Genomic DNA, 5,393 nt, shown 5'->3' on the forward strand with positions numbered 1-5,393 from the left:
AGGGCGTAATTCTAGGTGGGTCACTGGGGGCGGGTTGCTTGGTCTTCTTTCGCGTCTTGCGCTTGACTGTCTCGTTGGCTTCCTGCCTTTTTTCAATCGGATCGATACGGTGTTCAATTTTTTGGCCAAGCTCGTGAATTAATCTTTCGAGCCTTCCAATATCTTGTAGGGTTGGAAACACGGAGGGCTGTGGCGTTGGGTGCGGAGTGGGCGTTGCTTGCACAGCACTGTGCGCCGGTGCATTCGTGATTATTTCTAAGTGGGACATTAGCTCTTCTATACGACGTTCTAACTTCTCGGTGCGTTCCGCTTGCAGTTCAAGTTGTTTTCTTAGTTGCGCATTCTCCCGTTCTAGTGTTTTGATGCGGCTGTTTTTATCTTCCACAGAGGCTAACTGTGCGGGCAATGGGGGGAAATCATTCAGGGCCGTTTCTGGGGAAGCGACAATGGCGGACCACCTTCCTTGTTGCGAAGGGAAGTGGCGTCGTTGGGTGTTGGCCTGCGTGTGAGGGGGAGGTGGTGGGTGAGCTCCTGGAACCTGGTGATGAGGCTGCCGCTAGTCTGTCGGCGTAGTCCGAGCAAAGCGCTCCCGGACGTGAAGTGGCGGCGGTGGTGGGCGGAGCTTCTTACGGCAGTCTTTGCTAGCCGTCAGGTGGTCGAGTCCACACAGCTTACATTTTGGGGTGCACGTGTGTTCCGGCGCAGGATTTCGTTCATGACACCGCTCGCACACAGTCACCTCCGGATTAGGGCAGATATCCCGTCTGTGCCCAATGTCACCACAGAGTGAGCAACACTGGATGGAGTGTCTGTATGGGCGGCAGCGAGGGAATGGTGACATTCTGCGGAAAGTTCCTCCCTGACCTCTGCTTTGGTAAAAAACGTTCAAGCGATCTTCGATGCACCTAAACCGCAAGCCTCAAAACAGTTAAGGTCGTTTCTGGGAATGGTGACATTCTGCGGAAAGTTCCTCCCTGGCCTCTCCACAAAAATAGCGCCGCTGAACGAGTTACTGAAAAAGGACGTCGTCTGGACCTGGAGCCTGCGCTGTCAAGACGTTTTTGGCATGATGAAGAGGCTTCTGGTTGACGCACCTGTCCTGGCACATTACGACCCCAAGGCCTTCAGGTGTCGTGTGAAGCCTCGGCATACGGTCTGGGAGCCGTCCTGTCCAGGGTGTACTCCAACGGCGACACACGGCCTGTCGCGTTTGCGTCGAGAACCTTGACATCGAGTGAAAAGAACTACAGCCAACCGGAAAAGGAGGCACTGGCTATTGTGTTTGGCGTGATGAAGATTTTCACGTCTACTTGTTTGGACGATCATTTGTGTTGGCCACTGATCCCGAACCGCTGCAAACCATTCTTGGTCCAAAGACGGGAATTGCGAGCACTGCTGTCGCACGTCTGCAGAGGTGGGCTACTACCCTTTCGCTTATCAGTAGCGATTGGATTCCTCGTCACGACTCGCAGTTCCTGGGTTCCGGAATTATGACTGCGAGGATGACGTCGGGGCGTTCCTCAGTCGTCGGCTGCAGTCTTTTCCGTTAAGCAAAGAAATCGCACAATTTACAGCCAAAGATAAAGAGCTCTGTCAAGTGGGCTCGGGTGCTGTGGCGACGACATGGCTCTCATGCCGCGATTCTGCGTTTCGTAGGGAATCCTTTCGTTTTTCCTGCTCTGGTCTTTACCCTCGGCTCCTGTTTCGACCGGCATCTCCCTTCCGCTGGTACCATCGTCTGAGTGCAGCAGCCACATGCGCCTGTTCAGCTGTATCACCTTGGATCAGCCATCTCGGATGCTCCCAATCTTCGGCACAACGGCGTCAGCAACAGCGACATCAGTTCCCGCCCCCTACATAAATAGCATGCTACGCGAACCCTACTCCAGTGGGCTCGGGAGCAGTGGCGACGACATGGCTCCCATGCCGCGTTTCTGCGTTTCGCTGGTGTGTAAACAATTTTCACTCTATGCTAAAAAATACGACAATCGTTGCTTTCTTTTGCTCCCGAACCCAGGAGAGCTGGGCGATATTGCTTGTGATTGATTTTCGATGCTGTTATTGTTGTTACGCTCCGGCGTCGACGAGACGAATCCGGGCCCTCTTAGTCGATCGGAGGCTGCTCTTGAGGTTGAATCTCTACCTGATGAGCCGTCCGAGCAGATGTCTGTTATTGTTCACCTTATGAAAGACCTTATATTTCAAGCAATTTCTGATTCTCATGGATCATGGCAACAATCTGAGAAACAGTTGAGGACATTTCTTGCGGGAACTATTGACACACTTCAGGCTGTGCAATCAAGCGTGCTCATCGCTTAGGGTTCGGCGAATAAATATCGCCCCCTCATAGTTAAATTTTCAAGCTACAAAATAAAAGACAGCATATCTTTAGCACGCTCCAAATCGAAAGAAAACAACCTCAATGTTAGCGAAGATTTCTCGCCTGCTACGCGTTACGTTCGAAAAAAAAAAATAATTGAGTTGGCTCAAAAACCAGCGAGGAGCACCACCGTTTCAGCTTCGCCATAACAAACTCGTCATAAACAGGAGGCAGTACATGTATGACACTGCAACTGAAAGCGTGATACGACTTGCGTCAGGACATACCCCTGATAACCGCCAGCCCATTCTTTCGACACGTGGTCAGAGATAGGAAAACGCGAGGGGCAGTGGACGAATTTTATCTAATATTTCGTTACTTTTTTCTATCATTTGGAGCGTTATTAACAAGCATGATTCCTTAACTTCTGCCGCAGATAGCAGCAATGCTTACGTTATAGCTCTAACTGAGACCTGGCTGCACTCTCAGTTCCGAGATCATAAAATTTTCCAAGACGCGTATCGTTTTTTTGTTTATCGCTGTGACCGCATAACACGTCAGGGAGGCGGTGTTCTTTTGCCAATATATGAAGAATTTTCATCTCAGCGTATATATGTCCCTGATGACTTAGAGATTGTGTGGGCTATCACGGAACTTGGTCAGCAAAGAATTGTCATTGGTGTTTGCTATCCCCCCCCCCCCCCCTCCACACTCATTCTTCTAGTTTCGTAAATGATCGACACGATGTAACCAAACTTGTCACAACTTGCTAACCACATTACCTTTAGTTTTGTTTGGTGATTTCAATATTCCAAATATAACATGGGATGGCGAGACACCCAGCATGGCCCCCTTTTCCACACTAGCTATAACAACTTACCAGAACGACCTCATCTGTCGCGAACCTCCTAGATCTTATACTTACACCTCAGCCCGATCTTGTAACTGACATCACTTAATTACCCGGCCTGAGCGATCATTTCCTACTTTCACTTCGCATAAACCGGTCGCAACCTAAAACCATTAAAAACGCGAAATCTCTGCGAAGCTACAGGAGTGCGAACTTTGAAGCCATAAATACTGAATTATCCGTGTTTCTTGATGTATGCTTGAAGGATTTTGATAAACGTAACGTACAAAATAACTGGGATATGTTTGTAACCAAAGTTAGTGCTCTAAAAAATAAGTACATCACTACTCGCACTATCATCTCTAACAGTAACGCACCGTGGTTTAACGTTCGCATAAAACACCTATCTAACAAAAAAAAGCGACTGTTCAGGTCAGCTAAACGCTCTTCAAACGATGCGCGCTGGGCCTCTTATGAGCTTGTTTCTGTGGAATACGTAACAGCGACAACAGAAGCTAAAAAAGAGTATCTTCAAAATACTTTGCCAGTCATGCTAACAACTAACACAAAAAAACGTTTTGGCGCCTTATTAACGCAAAAAATAATAACGATATCACCCTCGTCAACCAGAGATGGTAATGTCATTCCCTCTAATCAATGTTCCATCGTTCTTAAAGATATATTTTCACGCAATCTTTTTGTAACTACAAACGTCCCATTACCTAATATAAACTCATGTTATTACCTTGCGATGTTTCCTGCTATAATTGATCTCAGTGGTGTTGAAAACATAAATAGATCACTTAAACAACCCTCTGCCCCTGTCTGCGATTTAATTGACCCTAAATATTTAAAAGTTATCAGTGTTTAGTCTTCTATTACTCTCTCAAACGTTTTCCAAAGACAATCGCTTGATGGTGCTTTCCCTCCTGCTGACTGGACGGTGGGGAAGGTTGTTCCACTCCACAAATCAGGTTGCAAGAATTTTCCCCTTAATTATCGACCAGATTCGCTCACGAGCATCCTGTGTAAAATTTTAGAGCACATACTCTTTTCTAACCTCGCCAATTTTCTTGAATCGAATTCGTTTTTCACACTTTCATAACACAGCTTCCGCAAACCTTATTCGTGCGAAACTCAATTGGTATTTCTCACTGATAAACTAAACACCATTCTTGACCGATCATCACTTGCCGACTGCATGTTCTTAGACTAGTTGAAAGCATTTGATAAGCTGTGTCATATGCTTTTACTTCTTAAATTAATTTTGAACGATCTTGTCTCGTACGGAATTCGTGGCCGAATGCTCTCACTCATCAAAAGCTTTTTGGAAGACAGATATTTTCATGTCAAGCTTGGTACAACCTTCTCTCGTAGTTTCGTCCAAGAGAATGGAGTTCCAGAAGGTGGTGTTCATAGCGTAAGACTATTTTTAATAAAAATGAACTCTATTGCAAAGTCTATCCCACAATCACTTTCCTATTCCCTTTACGTAGATGACTTGCAGATCTCTTGCTGTTCGTGTAACATTTCCGTCTGCGAGAGACAACTTCAGCTGGGAGTTAATAGTCTGATGAGGTGGGCTGATGCCAATGGGTTTAGTTTTTCACCAGAGAAGTCAGTAGGTGTCAACTTTTCATTACGTAGGAGCATGATCCTAGAGCCTAGTCTTACCCTGAGGGGGCAGGCAATTCCTGTCCGTAATGAACACAAGTTTCTAGGAGTGATATTCGATAAAGAGTTGAATTTCCGTAGTCATGTACTTTACCTGAAACAGAAATGCGCAAGGTCAATCAACCTCCTAACGGTGCTTTCACACAAGTCTTGGGGTAGCGAATGGGAATGCCTCCTTCGTCTCTATCGCTGCTTGGTTCTTTCAAAATTGGATTATGGATGTGTAGTGTATGGATCCGCACGTCAATCTACCCTTCAGGTGTTGGACCCGATCCACCATCAAGGTCTGAGGCTTTCCACTGGTGCTTTTCGGACGTCCCATATTCCTAGCCTATATGCTGAGAGTGATGAATATTCACTTGAAAAAAGACGGTTTTATTTAGGCTTCCAGTATGCATTAAGAATTCGCTCTGTCCCTTCTCATCCGATCCAGGAAGCAATTCAGGATTCTCGCTATGAAACTACATTCCAGAACAAGCCATCTGTCGTACCCCCTTTTACGCAGAGAATTAAAACATATTCGCAGGCTTAAAACCTTGACAGTTTCAG

The sequence above is a fragment of the Ixodes scapularis genome, unplaced genomic scaffold (genome assembly GCF_016920785.2).
Source record: "Ixodes scapularis isolate PalLabHiFi unplaced genomic scaffold, ASM1692078v2 PGA_scaffold13__105_contigs__length_92229423, whole genome shotgun sequence".
In the NCBI taxonomy this organism is placed as follows: Eukaryota; Metazoa; Arthropoda; class Arachnida; order Ixodida; family Ixodidae; genus Ixodes; species Ixodes scapularis.